We start from the raw sequence: 18,400 nt of genomic DNA, 5'->3' as shown, positions 1-18,400 counted from the left end.
TCCCACTTTAAAGCTTCATGGAGACAGCAAATTCTCATTTTACTGTGAAACATAGCAGGTGGAGTCACTTGCAGGCATATGATGTAGTGTTGACCTCACTTTGCTACCTCTCAGTGGAAGTATAATGGTTTCTCACCCCTGGGATTTTAACGCAAGATAACCACCATGACACACTTATCTCCCTATACAGCAGTGGAGAATAAGCTTGAAGTGTGAATTAATTTCTTACTCATCAGCAAGTACGTAGAGCTTCTAGACCTTGTCATAAGCAGTTGCTGAACGTGTTGCACAACAGAGCCACCGTAACTCGTACACCTATCATGAAGGAGTCTTGTCCCTGCAAGCATTTCCACAATGTCATCAGTGTTAGAGCTGAAGAGGAGGTGTCGGAAAAAAGATCTGAATTTTTTTGTAACAAAACCCGTGAAGCTAGGCAAGTCATAGACCAGGGTAGGAAGTGTGGTTGTGACGTGCTGAAATCAGATCCTTGGAGTGTATTAAGCCTATGATACAGTAACACTTTATTTTAACAGCAGAAAGCACCCTCAAGTTATAATCTAATTAGAGACATTAAGATTCATTTGCATGTTATGGAACATATTTTAGGGACAAGCTTCTTTGATCTTTAAAAAAAGGCCGATAAATGGTTGTCCTCTACTGTATCTAAATCAGGTAACTTGAAGTTAATATGAACTGAGTTTCAGTATACTAGAATTTACATAGAGATGATTAACATTTCAAATAGAACAGAGCAAACATTAAATGCAGGCATGTTATGTGTTTATGACTGGCAGGAGGGTTGGTTTATTGCTGTCCTAGGAGATGAGTCCTGGGTGACTTCATAATCTTTCAAACAGAGTAGACAATGTTTAACTGGATTCAAGTACTCCAAAAATGGGTTATAAAAAGCTCTACATGCTGCATATAAGTACTCAAGAGTGGGGGAGAGGGAGAGAGATTTTACTCTCTAATGGAGACTATTTTCCTGAAATACAATCATGTTTTTTTATTCAACTCTTTCCCTAGGTTAATATAATCAGGTAATTCTTCTAATCTGTATTCAGAACATTTGAGCCAGTAATAATTTAGGAATGAGAAAAAATACTCAGGTCTGCCTTCACCTTTGCAGAGTCTGGAAATTGACTGCAGACTGTGGGCCCAAATGCTTAATGTTTTATCTGGGAACAAGTTACAATCAATCCTCTGGTTTAGTGCATTTGTTTATGAGAGTGAGATTACTGAAGATCATATATAACAGGGCAGCCTGTTTGTGACTCTCTGTGAAGCACCAGTAAAAATAAAAGGGGTGTGTGGCATACAACTCCCTCCTCTACAGCTGCATTTAAAAGAGAAGAAATTCCTCTTTTTCTATTTATCTTGCTGAAGAGTTTCCACACTAAGCTCTGCCTCTGTCTTGGCCAGTGCACTGATATTTCTTTTTTCTGTTTCTATACACCTCTCTTTTCCTTGTGTACACCATCAACAGTCTGGAGTCCTCAATCTTGACATCCTAAGTTATTTTCCTATTAGTCATTTTTTTTACAACTGTGCTGTCTGTCTTCCTGCTTCTGATGCCATTAGCTGTCACTGCATCTACAGTACACATAACAGGATTTTCATATATGCGCCAATTGCTGCACTAACATAGAAACTGTGCTGGAGACACAAGCACTTTGGGGTAAATGTGGGCTCCTTCTTACATGGAAAACCTGCCCCTAGCTGTTATTCACTTCTGCTCACATTTTGTACTTGCATTCAGAGAGCTGGGTGAGACAGTGCAGAATAATACCAGCATCTCTTCCCGTGCATGTTTACTTTCTCCAAAGAAGATTTAATAGATTCCTTGTGTATTGAGAAAGGCTCTGTGTATAAGCACATAAGGGAGATATGTAGACAGGCTAAAAAAAGTGGAGAGAAAGGAAAGATTATAATAGAAAATATAAGTAAAGTAAAATCTACTCATCTAATTTTTTTTTAGTAGTGTATTATCTATTCAGCATGTAAAGCCCAATGTCACTTACAATTGCTTTGTAGGATTATCATGGTTGAGAAAGACTGTTTCCCTTTGACATTCCACTGCAGCAGTGGCTTTCTCTATTGTTTTTAGTTTTGTACATGGGCAACAAGTCCTTTGAGCCTCTCTAGCTTTTTTGAATTCCTACTGCTAACAGTAATTATGGACAAATTATATGGCCCATAACAAGTGGAAGGTCAACTGTCTAGATCATGACAAGATGAAAATGAGGTCACTGCTAAGATTATCTTTTTCTCAAGAATTCACAGATTTAGATTGTGTTGTATGGCTTTGAGAAGGTGCTTAGTTGTGTATCTCAACTTGTATCTGTAAACACAATCATAATTAATAACAATACTATATGACTATTGCAACTATTAACTGCTTTGGGAGCCTCAAATGAGCAGTTTAGGTAAGGACACAACATTATTATTATTAAATACGACAGGTATTGCCTGTAGCACTAAATATGCATTCATACATTCATTCATTCCTTATTCACCCAGAAAACATACTGGACCAAAGCCTGACGTCTCCATTCAGGTTTTAACCTAATTTTTACTGAGACTAGCCCTAGGTAAAAAGCAAGATAAGCAAAAATAATGCTAACTGAATGAGTCAAGAGATGCTTCTTGGCTGCGCTGGCCTGTTCATTACAAAGGTGGTCAGAAAAGGAATATAAATAGCACCCTCCTCACCATGTTTTATCCCTTAATGAAAAGTAAGGAGGGTCTGAAACTTTTTTTTGTTTCTTTTTCTGCTGTGCTCTTTACATCAGAAATTCAGATTCTTTTTACACTGCCAGACCAGTGAAAAAAAATGACAAGATGATAATAAAAGGCCTAGAACTGAGGGCAAAGGTTCTCAGTCAATATTATATTGAAATCTGTTTGCCAGATACCCTTGTCTATTCCAGACTTGATGGAATAAGTTTATTTAATAATGTTTAATAATGTTAATAAGTTTATTTAACAATGCTGTTTAAGTTATCCAAAGGATCTAAAAAAGTACCTGGCTCTGGCAAGGTGGCAATTCTCCTTGTAGATAACTGGTTTCAGCAGTCACAGCATTCCCGTCTCTGTGTCCTGCACTGTTCCCCCTCTTAGCTCCCAAAGGAGGGAGGGCTGAGGCTTGCCAGTGGAGCACACACACCACTCCCCAGCTGGTGTACTTTCCCTCTGGGAGCACTGCCAGTTGGTGTAGGTTAGCACAGCCCTTGGGCTTCTTATCGGCCACTTTCCTTTCACTGAACTGACTGAAAAATCTGCCAATGTGTGGTTCCATTTTGAGAATAGGTATGTGTGACAAGCGTGGGGGTGATCCTGGGTGACTCGTAATAGTTTGGAAAAGGCTGTCACTTGCGTGGCGTGTTTGCATTATGAGCAGGATAAATATTTCTCTCTGAGAGGTCTGTCTAGTTAGCAGAACTACACATCTAGGCAGAAACAAATTGTCCTTTTCTCTGAATACAAGAAGGGTCTTTAGGGTGCAGAACAGAGCAAATAGAGAAAGGAATGCAGGGGAGGGAGCCACAGCAGGCAGGTGCAAGCAGGCTGGTTAGTGGGATGAGTGCTTGGGTCCATCCCTGCACTTTGCTCAGAAAGCCAGGTGGGCAGGGTTTGCAGGCAAGTGAAAGACTAAATGAGTTTGAACATGCTTGAAATGTGGCTGTTCATTTTGAATCTTTCTTTCTCTAGTTCATTATTCCAGCTACTTAATAAAAATTATTCATTACAATAATGTGTTGGTCAGTACGTGTATGCCTATGTCACATTATATGTGCTCCAATGTCAGCTTGAGTTTTGGGAGCCAAGCAGTGTGATCCCATTGCACCTGTACAAACAATGAAGTAGAGCATGAACTTGAGCTGGTGCCTGTACCTTCCATGGCAGGACAGTAAAAAATAACTCGCATCACTGTGTCCTGTCCCTGAGAACAAAGAAAGGTCCCTTCCTTGGGAAGGGGTGGATTATCAAGTGTGAAAGGCAAGGGCCAATGCAAAACTTTCAGGATAAGACTGGAAGAATGACAGGATTATGCCTGGGGAGAAGTGCATGGGTGTCCATAGCCTAAGAAAAAGCAGAAGCAGAGAGGAGTAGAGCTGCCTGTTACCATGACAATAAGCAACAGTGTATCTGTGTGCGGAACAAAAAGATTAGCAGTCATCCAGGAGAGATTCTCATCAAAACCCTACCTTTCCTACAGTCTAAGGAATGAAATTTAACCTTTTATTTGAAAGATTGTCGACTCATTGGAGTTTCACCTTCCTATCCCACCAGCAACTAATACATCCTGTAGCAATTACAAATTTTCTGTATCATAACATTTTTCACATCCATCTGAAGGCATATTAGAATTTGATGATAGCCGTGTGATGCGAATGCGAGGAAGAACTTTGCTGGGGAAAAGAATCTCTCCGTAGTTTAAAATTTTGCTCTATCACTCTAGTGAATCCTAAATAAATTTGCATTTTTATCCTTGATGTTACTATGTGGTTGGTCCATTAATTCATTATTGCCTTTCACATATGCAATCATTTGCATAAGTATGAAATGGTTGTAAAACACTATCACACTGATGAGGTGATATTTTACCTCCACTTTGCATTGTTATAGTAATGATGCCTGGTTCAGGGCCCTGGTTAATAAAATTTAATAGCTTTTTCCACTGGAGCTGTTTTTGTGATCTTTCAGCTATCTCTACTCTCACGGGGTGAAGAGAATGATATATCCAAGACTGGCATGTTATAAGGCCTCAAACTGTCTACCATATGCTTAATGAGACATGTGAGATTAAAGTTAAGCAAATGGAAGAGTAATCTGTGTGATGGGTTAAGCTTGATAAAGGGACCAGCTAATTAAAAAAATCTGAAGGGGAACAAATTACTCTTAAGTATAATGTTCTACTGGATATTAATGCTATATGCTGTAAATTAATTGCTTATTCTTTGTTTAATTCACGTTTGTCCTGCACACAGGTATATATGCATGTTATGAAACAAATAAAAGGAATGAAAATGCACTAATCTAGATGTACAGACACACACAGAAGATCAGGTTAATTTGAGTGGCTTTATACAAATACCTAGGAAGGCTTGTTTGGAATATTCATGCTAAGCTATTAGTCATCTTCCCAAATACTCATTTAGATTTTGTTAGGCTCTTAGAGGAGATATAATCAAATATTTGTGAAGACTGCATGCAGCACCACCGGTGGAATTGTGTTTTGGGTTCTCTAACATGAGGGCAGAGTTATGCAGGTTGCTGCTGTGCACTCTCCAGCAGCTTTTATTTCCCCAAAGCCTGGCACAGTGAGTGTTCATGTCCTGATTTTCATTACTTTCATTTTTGGTGACTGAAAGCCTCAGTCTGTGTGCTGCAGAGGTTTCATTCTAATCAGACTTTTTTTTTTTTTTTTTTTTTTTTTTACATTTACTCAGCTACTGTTTGCATTAGAAGCAAAAGAAAGGCATAAGGATTATACTTTCCAGTCAGGTTCCTTTTGCATACATAGCATATCCAAGTCCCATTACTTTCTGTTCATACACGACATCATTCATAAGACACATTTGTTGACAACTCTTAGGAGTTTCCTAGTTGTTTCAGAAAGATACTGTTTGGCCTCACTCATAATGTGGGTTTTTTTAATCATCGTAAGTATAGACAGCCTGTTTCTTGAAGTTTAGACAAGGTTTTATTGTAATAAAGGTTGTAAATAGACATTTTATTTCACAGCGGTCTGCTTGCTGGATACAATAGAAGAATTACAACCCTACACATTAGTATATCTATTCTGTATAAAAATCTATAAAACTACATGAATTATCATAAGAAAGAAGTAATAATTCAGTTTCTCAAACATAAGAATCTTTAAGTACCAGTAGGAGCACTGTAAACTACATAGAAGGAGCAATTTCTGCAGTGTAAAATTTGGCAATACAAAGTTTGCCTAGAGATACTAATGACTTACAACTTATCCATGCAGTGTTCTGCAACTGATTCTTTGTACACTAAAGTGAAGAGAGGTCTTTAAGCAATAATGGTAGTTATTGTACAAGGCTCAAGTATGCAAGTAAACATTTTCAAACACTCCTGTACGTCTTGGAAGTTCAAAATACATTGGCATGAAAATCAACATTGTAGCAAATTCAGAATCCTGACCCAGTCAAACACAAAATAGGATAGATGATTTTTGGTTTAAGAACTTAATGTGTTTTTAAATATTGGAGTCCACTTGGACTAAGTTTAAAGCTGAGTATTGAGGTGAATACAAGAAAACTATCAAAAATGTCAATATTTTAGAAACTCTTCTTTCTGGCTCTGGCTAAGCCATAATTCAGAATACAGAAATATGGAAGCAGAATTCAAAAGTCATAAACCCCAACTTTTAAGGCACTGTCTTAACTCCCTGAACATTCCTCAGATCTCAGGTCCAAGTGCATATCCAGCCATGTCCAAATTCTCTCCAGGATGAGACCTGGGTGTGCACCTATGAGAGCTGGATGGATGGTCTAGAAGACAGCTGCAGTGCTCTGGAAAATTTCAAGGTAACTGGTGGACCAGGAGTGTAAAAACATGCCATGAAGCATAACTACCTCAAGGTCCACACAGTGTCATCAAGACTGAGGTACTTCTCTAATTCCCCTTGAAATTCCTTTGCTCATGGCTAGAATAAGGAAACCACAGATCTCAGGGTAATTTTTAGTTTTGTTTCTGGTGACATTTAGCTATGTTGTCTTTGCTAGGGATCCTTAAAACTCAGTTTATCTTATTGCAAAAAAGTAATAATGAAATACACTTGCAAAAATAATATTTAAGATAGATAAATAGTTAAACCACTTTTATCCAAAACGTTCAAATATGTAAAACACTCCTGATGTGTGAGCTGCAAAAATGTGCCCCATTGCTCAGGGAATGACTGGTGCTTGTTATATTGCAACCCTGCTCTAATGAACTGTTCTCATAGTTCAAGACAGAAAATGTAAAAAGTAATGAGTTGGGATCTTGATACCTTTGCCCATGTTATAATAAGATCTTTGTGATAAAACAAAAGGTTCTGAACAATAATGTCTGCATCATTGTCAAAAGCCAAGATTAAAATAAATGTTCAGTTATGTTTGAGAAGGTTTGATGGCCTGATTTTCCAAACCACCGGGTGTCTGGAAGCAACCTTTGCATTCAAGGTGCAAATGATAGAGAAAGAGAAAAGTAAGGTATTTACTTGTAAAGAGTAGTCAAATTGAAAAAAGTTAGAAATTGACTTTTACAAAACGAGTCCTTCAATAAGCCATGGTCAATAACAACTTTAGCAGAAGGGAGACTGTATTTACTAGCATGTATGGAATGAGTGATTTAATCTATTGCTGAATGACTGCCAGTGCTGGTGTGGAATACAGCAGATGTTTTTCATGGAAACTTTAAACATAATTTTCCAATAGAAAGTGAAGCATAATCTTGTCTCTAGTTGAAATAGTAGGAAAAACTTCAGTGGGTTCAGTAACTACTGTATTCTTCCTAGTAACATCCTTTACAGCCTTCTTTCTCATTTCAATTTAAATAACTTTTCTGCTAAAGAATCGAGATATTTATGGATAAAGTAAACAATCATAGTAAGCTAAAGTGGAATTAATTCTGTAGAGTAGCAACAGAATTAGCTAGTCTGAGGTGAGTAAGCTTGTGTACAATGCAAAGCCTACATATTTAGACCTTGTTACTTACCTCAGCTGGTACATAGATGGGAGAACAAACACTTGAAAAAGCTACTCCACAATTTCAGCACAAGGTATTAGAGGCAGAAGAACAGTGCACAATTTAGGTAATTATCAAATCTAAAACTACAGTTGGTAAAGACAAAGAAATGTCAAAAGAGGCACGGGAAATCGTGACCTCCGATGCAGCTGTTCTCATCACTTCTGCAGAGGATCCCTTTGGGGTATTCCCAAGATGGGCTCTGTCTCTAGGGCTGTGCAATGCCAACTCAAATCCTCTGAAATATTCAGTGTTTAATTTATAAATGCCTGTGCTAAGATGCACAATAAGAATACAGAGGATCTTGACCCACAGAGATCTTGTTTTACCTAAAGTTTCCTAGGGTTAGACAAAAGAGGAGATATTTAGTACTATGCAAAGTTATGGGAAAAGCTTTTAACAGATATGTGTGTGTGCATGGGGAATCCACATCATGAAATGCCTTCAAGAATGAGCCAAAAGTTTTAAACTAACATTTTTATTATATGATCACAGGAAACAGAAGAATGACAAACAACAGTACATTAATCCTGTTGGTAATCTTATTTATTTGGGAGAAGTATCTATACAGGTTTTAAAAGTCAAATACATTAATGTGTTGATATGGATTATCCCACAGTTCATGCCACAGAGGTATAAGGGGAGTGTGCTTGATTAGAAAAAGAGAGAGAGGAACCATAAGCCAGTCCACAGCCCCCACACTGTTGTTCACTCTAGAGCTATTCCAACTCATTTAAAATGGCTCAGTGATGAGGTTTTCATGACTTCCTCTGGGACATTATTCTACAGAATTGCAAATCTCAGCGATGGGAAGTGTAAATATTCCCTCAGTTAATTTAAATAAGCTACTCTCCATACTTTCCCTTTCACAATCTAGTAATTTCTCTCTTTTCTTGCTTTACATATTCCTTTAAAACTGTATGCTTGAATGGCTATTAATCTGACTGGGGATAGGGAGAAATCCTTCCTTCTCTTGTTTCTCCATGTTTGATTCTCTGCTTGACTTGTGCTCAGAAGGAAGGGAGAAAGGCAGGCAGGGCATTGGGAGGCCAGAGGAATGCGTTCCTTTGCGAGCGGCTGGCTCAGCTTGCACCACCCACAGGACGCCCGTGGAGTGTTGCGTGGCTTCTTTCAGTATGCTGAGTACATCAGTAGTATGCATGACTTCATCCCTATAGCACTCCTGTAAGGAAGCAGAATAACCCCATTTTAAGATACTGGAAGTAGAAACCAAGGCATTCACATAAGTTGTTAAGCGAGTGATAATATGTCTCCAACCACACAGTGCAGTACCAAGCTGAGATACTCAAGATATTTCTAACAGATTAGGTAGGGTGCCAGAAGCAGCATCTGCTGGTGTGCTCTGCACAGAATAATGTGCTCTGTAAAGAAGCTAACTTGAGTATCTTTACATTGTGCTAAGATGTGTAAGCATGGTATCTGTGACAGATGTTAAATGAGCTCAGCTCTGTTAGGCAACTAAGAAAGGAAAGACTAAGGGACTCTGGTGGAGTCCTTGTAAGAAAGATGCTGACTGGAATAAAAACCACAAAAGATTATAGTGATACAGGACCTTTCTTGGCAAAAGCCTGGGATAATGTAATCTTAGCTCTGTAAACTTAGGATAAAAATCAGTGGATATTAAAGCTAAGGTTTTCATAGCAATAACGTCTTGCCTCTGTTGCTTGGTTACTTATTAGGCTGCTAATTTTCTACTTTTTTTATATTCAGTTGGGTACAATCTGCTGTCTTCATATTAATTGGAATCAGATCACCTCCTTGATCCAGTAGAACTATTGACATTTTACTCTAGTTTCACTGAAAGTGGGGTTTAGTCATTATCTGTAAGGGGAAACTAGTGTTTACAGGCTCTGTCCACATGCAAATATGCTCAGCTATCCCTTTCACATTAGTGTTGAGAAAACGGTATGAAACTAACAGGATGGGAATATGTGAAGGCTTTAGTCAGAACAATCAAGATTAACAGATGTTGTCCTGGTTTGAGTGAGTGGCAGGGGTTTTGGTAGCAGGGGAGGGCGCTACAGCAGAGCCCCCCTGTGAGAAGCTTCTTGCAGCCCCCCCCCCCGGTTCCAAGTCAGACCCACCTTTGCATCAAGGCTGGGCCAATTAGCTGCGCCTCTGCAATAACGTATTTAAGAAGGGGAACCTGGGAGGAACTGTGAGGAGAAGTTGTGAGGAGAACATCTATGTGAACACCAAGGTTAGTGGAAGAAAGGAGGAGAAGGGGGGGAAGTGCGCCGGAGCAGAGACTCCCCCGTCTGCGGCCGCCCCTCCGCCACCCATGGGGGTCACGGGTGGAGCAGATGCCGATTTGTGTCCTGTGGGGGGCCTGATGCCGACCCATGGGACTGTGTCCGAAGGAGGCCAGGACCCTGTGGGAAGAAGGCTCCACTGTTGCAGTTCAGTGCTGGGAGGACTGCAACACGCGGGGGTGACCCACGTGCCCGTGGGAGTGACTCATGTCGGAGTTGGTTTATGGAGCACTGTCCCCTGTGGGACAGGGAGAGGGGGGAATGCCAGAAGTTCCACCTCCCCGAGGTGGAAGAAGCGGCAGAACTGACCTCACCCCCCATTCCCTGAGCCGCGGGTGGGGAGGAGGTAGGGTTACTGGGAGCAAAGCTGAGCCTGGGAAGAAGGGAGGGGTGGGGGAAGGTGTTTTCAGGATGTGGTAATGCTTCTCATGGTCTTACTCTGCTAAGTGTTGTTGTTGTTAGTGTCTATTAAACTTACGTTTTTTTTCTTCCCCTAACAAGTCTGGTTTTGCCTATGCCTGTCCTTGCCTCAAGTTCCTGGGTCTTTTGCTTTCTTCCTTCCCAGCTCTGGGGGGGAAGGAGGGAGTGAGTGGCTGAGTGTTTCTCAGTTGCCCTCTGAGCTCAAACCACAACAACGTCCAATATCTTTTGCCCTAGATAGCGTTTCTTTTACCAAAAAAAAAAAAAAAAAGGGTCTTTTGCACTTCCTGACTTCCTGTTTATGGCTAAAATCCCAGATCAGCAGATCTGATGGTTTGAAAAAGGAATCACTGGCTCTATTAAAAAAAAATAATCAAGATTCAGTAGAGTTACATCAATGTTAAGCAATTATAAATGAAAGAAGAACCAGACTCTAAATACACTCTGTAGGATTTGACATTTAATGCACAGCTGTTAATACTTCAACTCTAGTTTTTGTACTTCTCAGATCTCCACTCGTACCTGTTGTCTCCAGTTCCTTTTTCTACTTGGCCCCAACATGTTCAAATCTTAATGTCTACCCAACAACCTTCTCTATCCGCATTTTTTTTCCCTGTTTGCTCTCAGTTTATTAACTTTCTCTTAAATTTACTAGATGTCAAAAGCTTGTCAAACATTCTCCTTTCTGTCCTTTACTACTGTCAAACCTCATCCCCACCATCTTTTAAAACCCTACTGTTCTCCTCCTGGCACTGGTACATGTACTCAGTAACTTAGAGGAGGCAGTTCTGATTTTTCAAGTACAGTAAATGGATCGGCTCAGTATGGAAGGTCAGGAGAGTATCATGGTAGGGACAAGGAGATGCTTTTAAAATTTTCCAGTAAGAAATGGAAGAATGAGCATCTAATGGTCAAGTAACAGAGGGTAAAATCAGATGGCAAATCTCCCCTGGATTTGCTTTATTATGTTAAGAATACATCCCTGTGACAAATGATGTGCAGTATCTTCTAATAAGCTACAGCTCATGTTCAGCATTTTACCCTTCACGCCTGCAAGACATGTTTTTTTACATTGGGCTTGTGACCTTTCTGATTCATGAAACATAAAAATAGAAAGTTCTTATAGAATTTTTTTCTCTGGTAGTGTTGAATTTTGAAAACATATTAGTAGTATAAAGATTTTTCTTTAGGAGTTACAACCAGTGTTTACTCTGACACTTTGTGAAGGGGTTTTCTATTCTCATGACAGCCTTTTCTCCAAAATGCTAAATAGCCACAGAAATTAAAACAATTACAGCTGCCAACCCTGTGTTTATGTACATGTTCAGATTTTGGTTTTGCTGTGATGCTCACCATTTAATAAATGGTTTTGTTTTTTTTTCATGCATAGGTCATCTTTAGAAAGAATGCAGTTTTGCAAAGAATGACCTTTACTAACATTGTTTTCAGGTTTGTAGAAAATGTGATTTTGCTCTCAAGTGAAGTGAGACTCATGTGGGAAAGACTGCCGCTCTTCAATCCTGAAAGCAGTTGCACACTTCTTTCTTCCTAGATAGCATAAGCAGATGCTTTCTGCAGGCCTGCCTAGAAGAAAGTGTGGCTACCCACTCTTAGTCAAGATTACTGTTGGAATGCCAGTCCTTTTCACAAAGACATACTGCACACTAAAGTAGTGGTGTCTAATAAAATGCTCTCACTTACTTACATAGGTTGCAATATTGCCCTCATCATTTTTTACTTAACCTCCTGATAACCTTTAATAAATTTATCTGCACTATGTCTCTAAGGTATAAATCCAAAAGTAAAAATGACAGACATTCCCCAGAGAGCACAGATTCATCCTAACATGTTCAAAACCATCCTGTAAGAAACGGGGGGTACAATCTCATCAAGCCATTGGCTACCCCATATTCTAAACATTTTGGAGATAATCTCTATCCAAAACTGTGTTAAGATTGAACAGGAATTTCAAAGAAGAAATTGCCGTAAGCCTTCAAACATGTTTGCCATCAAGTCTCTGAGTGAAGTGCAGAGGGTTCATCACCTCTTCCACTTGCACTGAGGGCTTTGGCTGCCCACATTTAAAGCCTGATCTTGTACGGTGCAGCACTGACTTTGGGTGACACTGCTGGCCAAAGACTTGGGTGAACAAGAGTGGGGAGAAACCTGCCTGGGGGATTCCTCTGTTTGGACAGGAGCTACATCTAAGCCCAGGTTCTCACCTCAGCTATGCTGCAGCCTTGCCCATCCCAGATAAGGAAGAAGAAGGATTTCTTAAAGCTGTTTTTATTCCTCAAGACATTCTCTGAGGGGACTTTCATTCATGATATACACACAGCTTCTTCAGAGATATGCAAAGACTTTCACCAGCAACTTCTTTGAACCTGATGACATAGCCTCTGCAATGTGCTCCCTTCCTGAAATGTGTGATGGGTGGAAAGAACCTGGCTGCTATTCAGTGTCTGCACTCCAAGAGTGGGTATGGGAAAGCGGGCATGGTGTAACAACCATGCTCAGATAGCACCTAAAAGAGTAAGGTATTGTAAAGTGAGTAATTTCTGTCCTCTAGAGTAAGCAAAAGGATCCCCTTTAGGATATTTAGCTGTCATTGATTTGCAGGTAGAAGTTTGATTTTACAGATGGAAGTAATTTTGTTCTCTTTAATGAAAAAAAGATAAGATCTTAAAGCTGTTCTTCCTAATTCGAACATTTAATTTCAGTGCCACGATCAAATACCAGAGAATTGTTAATGTGTGGATAGAAAACCATGTAGCTATGTACACATCTCTTATTAACATGGTTGTGAATAGGTCATTTGTTTGTGGATAACATATTTCGCTCATTTATATATATAGATCAGTTATTTACAAGGGGTTACAACACTGCAAAAATATAGTCTAATTTTATTTGCAAAGTTGTTTGCAAATTGTCAGATTACTTCTAATACTTATGTGGTTTTCCTGTATTTAGTCAGCAGTAACCAGTGCTAATGTAGTCCCTGATCTGTTAGAGATTTAACATATGCTTAAGTTTTTACAATATGAACATTTCTGTTAGCTTTGATAGGACTAGTCATTGGGCATAAGCATGTGTAAAAGTCTTAGTGAGAGCTGATGCCAAGTCCTTTGCTGTCTTAACTCTTGGCAGGAGAATGACCCTGGGCTGGATTGGAATACTAGGGGAAAAAAAAGTATATAGATGCTGTTACTGTTCTCCTGAGTCATACAGACTCTAAAAACATTTTAAAAGCCGTACACTTCAAAATTAAAGAGTGCATTAAAACCTTCAGCTTATTTGTTTTAATAGAGTATGTGTAAATATACACCTCTAACTTTGTTTTTCTATCTTTATTGAAAAGTATTGTTCCTTAAGTTAAAGACATTTTTGTGGTTAACCTTAAAGGAGAGTATCTGTTTAAAGGAGAATATTAACTAATAGAAAAACTGTAGTGCTTGATGGCAGCAGGAACAGCATCATATTTCAGTTTGAACAGCTGCTATTGCCATGACCAGACCTGGCAATCCTTTTTGAATGTACACACAGAATAGGCCCAAACAAGAAGATGTAATTCAGCAGCGTCCCTAGAAAGACTTTTATGACCTATACTGAGGGCACACCTAGGTGGCTACATATGAGTCAGCAGATCAGAAATTAAATTTTCAATGAGTCTAGTGAATTCAGCAAGCAAATAGAACTTGTCATTTCCTGGTAATTCAGCTCCCGTTGTGTCACTGACCTTGGGCAAGTTATTCAGCTTTCCAATATTTCATCTTCTATGTTAAATGAATTTAACAAGACCTAACCATCACACAGTATTCTGCAGAACTCAGTGGAACTGCAGCCATATAAATGAAGGCAGAATTTAGCATGCAGCTCCGCCACAGTATTTTGGGGTTCTCAGATGACTTTTGACCAAAATGAAATATAAATTATGCAGGAACAGGCTAACATTTAATTAAATGAAGCCTCATGCTATTTCGAGAACAGTTTTTTAACAAGCAGAATTAGCAGAAATATTCTGCTGGTAGAAGCCAATAGCTTCTCCAGGCAGAGCTGGTCGCTTCCCATCCTGATAAGGCTGTAAACTGCTTCTGTGTTTCATGGATCATGTATCTCCCAATTTCTCATACTATGGGTGCAATTTTTCCTTTGCTTACCACTGAAGAACCAGTGCAGCTAGCAGGGTAAGATGATGGCTGTTATTTTTTGTACACACATGAGCAGAATTGCTTAGTAGTTTTAGCCACTTTGCAACAGTACAAACACATTGTGAGCAGTAGGAATGCACTTATGTCCCCAAGGACCTAATTTGGCTTGCAAAACTTCCACTAGTGGCACAGATGTGCAAAAAGCAAAAATCCAGCTTCACTCTCTGGTTGCATGTGCAGAATGTGCATGTAGCTAGAAAATAATATATTAGCATTTCTACACTCATTTTTATTCATATTCTTGAAGAATTTTATTTACATTGAGTGATAAGAATCATATCAGTTTATATTTCATATTTGGAAACTGAGCCAAAAAATGACAAAGTGATTCCTTCATCCAGCAAGTCAGTGCCTGTTTCACTAGACTATATTGGTCTGTATATATCTTCTTATTTATGAACAATTCTGACTATTAGAATCTATTATTTATATTTCCACTAAGCTTATTTTCCCCCTTGCAGTAGATATTCTACAAAGGCAGAACTGTTGTCAGTTTTCTGCAGGTACTGCGATTCACTGGAGTATTATGGACAATAATGAAGCAGCACTGCAGATACTGTTAAGCAAGAATCTTTGTAAAGCCATTTAAAATTTGTTACCTAAACACAGTGTAACACTTTAGAAAAGAATTAAAACAAAAATGCATAGGTTGTGGATTTTCAGTGATAACATAACTCAGAAAAGGTTTGTTCTGTCTGCATCATTGACCCCACACCACCAAACATTTTCAAACAGTGTCAGTGTTTATCCTCAATGCTAGCAGTATGATTTACGTGCATATGCTGTACTAGCAACACATACACTGAGAGCTGGTTACAACCTTAAATAGGGAGAATTTGTCACCTGTCCACAATAGTGGCCTGAGATTTACACTGGTGACAAGCAAATTTCAAAAAGCCTAGAGGATTGGCTCCAGGCCCAGAATTTCAAATCATCAGAGGTTGACACCCCGCTAAAGAAAACAAAATGACAGAAATGGTCACTGCCAAGCTACAGAGTTCCCTAGCACAGAAGAGGTATGTATAAGGCACTAGTGATGAGGTGAGCTGTGCTGGACACCCTGTGATCAGTGGTGGAGCTGTGTTTTAGGAGGTTGTGGCTCTGGGGAGACGGTAAAACAGGCTTTGTGAAGTGCATAAACTAAGTACCATTGACTGAAGACGCAGATGTCTGTTTTTAATTTGCATGAAGCTGCTAATTTTTAAAGGACGAATTAACATATCTCTAATTTTAACTAAGGGGTTGTAATCAGTATTTTCAGAAAATGTGGTAGTCGCTGCAGACTTTCCCAGAGCAAAAACCAGGTTCCAGTTCTGCACTGGTCACCTGGAGGAAAAAGCCCCTTTGGCTGGTAGGAGTAGGCAAGACAGAGGGACCACAGCATATTTTGTTCAGTAGGAAAAAGCTTTGAAACACAGTCGCCCTTTTCCTCCCTCTCTCAGAAAACAACTTGATTTTCTCTCAGAGAGTGCAACATTCTGATTTTTCCCCTGAGCGATAACAGATGGATTTGAAAGAAGTCTCCACTATTACAACAGTATTTCAGTCCCTCAGTTGTTTCCTCCCCTTTAGAACACTAGTAGCTGATTTCATCTAAGACCATTTCTCCTTCATAGTCTTTTACAGCTTTATAACCTATATCCTGTTTACTAAACTCCTCTGGTTTATCTTCCAGTTTTCTCAGCCTCAAAGGTCCTGTATCTCACTGTAGATTCAACTTACAGCCATCTTACAATGGTCATCCTGGTCACACACCAAGAGCTGAAAAACCATCTGACTGTTTCTGTGGTCTCCAGTGGCTGTAGGAGTAGGTTTGGAAGAGAGCGCTTCCTTTTTGATGTAGAAACAAGAAATAACAGCAGTTTAGTGCATTATCTGCCCGAACAAACACTTGGAATACCTTCCTCAGACTCTGGCAACACTCCTCTAGCTTGTCATGCCAGTAAGACATATTTTAACTGAATTGGAATTGAAACATTAACTCAGTTCCCAGAGGGGATAGTTTAGTCATATAAGCATCACATTTGAAATACCCAGACACTTTCAGTCTTGCAAGATCCACTAAGCCATTCACTATTCTGAGATACAGATGCTGAGTTTCATACAATTTACTTGGTATGTTTTCTTTTCACATAAGATCTTGAAAACCAAATACTGAACCTTGTGGTAATTTGGGGGTAAAAATTTCTCCTTTTTAGCTATATACAAAAGGAACCTTAAAAGCTACAATCATAATTTTCTCCAGTCACCTCTACATTGTTTATTGGATCACACCATGCAGCGACAACTGCTTTTTGGGTGGCACCTGTCAGTATTACATATAGTAGCAGACTGAACCTTGGTCAGTCAAGATATAGCCTCAGTTTTCCACCAGCTACATTTCCTCTTCCGGCTCTTGACACTGGTTGAGCTTGGCCCCATCAGCAATTGCTTTTAAGTGGTTAGGAAGGCTGTATATATAATTTGTAAAGTAATTTGTAATTCTTTGGAATGAAAAATGTAATCTAATGTGGTATCATGAGCCAGATACTGAGCTTACTACTATTGGCTTGAGACCTGTTCCAGATGAGGATTTGAGTGTTAAATATGCTCCTATGACATCCTATGATATGCCCTTCAAAACTGACTTTTCTTAAGTTTATAATAATTGAGTTCATCCTTGTCTACAGGATTTTTATTTGTGACGTTTTGCATTCCAAATCCTCACTCGACTAAATGGGGCAGCCCTTTTTCCCAGAGATGACTTTGTCAACAGTATGAGATAAAGAAGGGTGGTACTTCCAAAGGAACACTAGATTCTTGTATCCAGCTAACATCAGACAGATACCGACCTCTCTCTATTCCTATGCCACAATATCTCCCTGTTGTTTGTTTATAAAGGCAACTTAGAAGCCAGGCCAGTCCTGATGGGAGGAAATGTGTGATTTAAATTTTGATTTAATGGCCAGATTGTGACTTTTTTGATAAAAAGTATGGGAAGGAAAATTCTTAGAGTTGCTCTATAACTCCTTGCAGAGAGAGTCTAAAGCCAGAGCCGTGGGCCATGGGCTCCTTCTCTGCCTGATAGGTATCCTGGAGACCTGCTGGAAGGCAGAGAACCTACAGTATTTTCCCATCTTCTGGCAATACACTTCCTTTAGAGCTATGTGAGTTAGCTAAGGGTCTTATTCCTGGGTATATTGCTGACATTGCATCTCTTTTCTGGTGTAGTCCATACTAGTTACCAAGCTTTGCGCTACCCTTTCCACTGTTTCTCCCCTGGAGGATGAATCATAGATCACAGGGACTGATGGGGAGAAGGAAGAAGAGCTGCACAGAAGTGTCTGATATTCTGGCAGAAGAACAACAACTGCTCTCACAGGGATCTCTCTGTACTGAACTCGGACAAAATGTCTACATTCTATTTTTAAACCAAATACCCCAAACCAAACAAAAAACAACAAAAAAAATACAGTTTTGCAGCTCAGTTTTGCTTTCACCCACTAGCTTTACATATGCTTCCCTCCTCTTCATATCCCCAACTATCATGACCTCCTTTGTTATATTTTATCTTTATAATGTATGACCTGTAATCTAGAGATAGAAATTAATAATGTCAGAATCCATCTGAACTGGTAATGGGAGATGTAATCCACTAATTCTACTTCAAGAGTGTCAGCAGTGTCTTTTAGAAGCAGCCTGGAATTGTCTGTAATCGTTCATTCTCAGAAGAGAAAAACTCACCTTGTATCATATTTG

Source organism: Strix aluco, chromosome 5, assembly GCF_031877795.1.
Source record: "Strix aluco isolate bStrAlu1 chromosome 5, bStrAlu1.hap1, whole genome shotgun sequence".
Lineage (NCBI taxonomy): Eukaryota > Metazoa > Chordata > Aves > Strigiformes > Strigidae > Strix > Strix aluco.
This window is presented reverse-complemented; position numbering follows the sequence as displayed.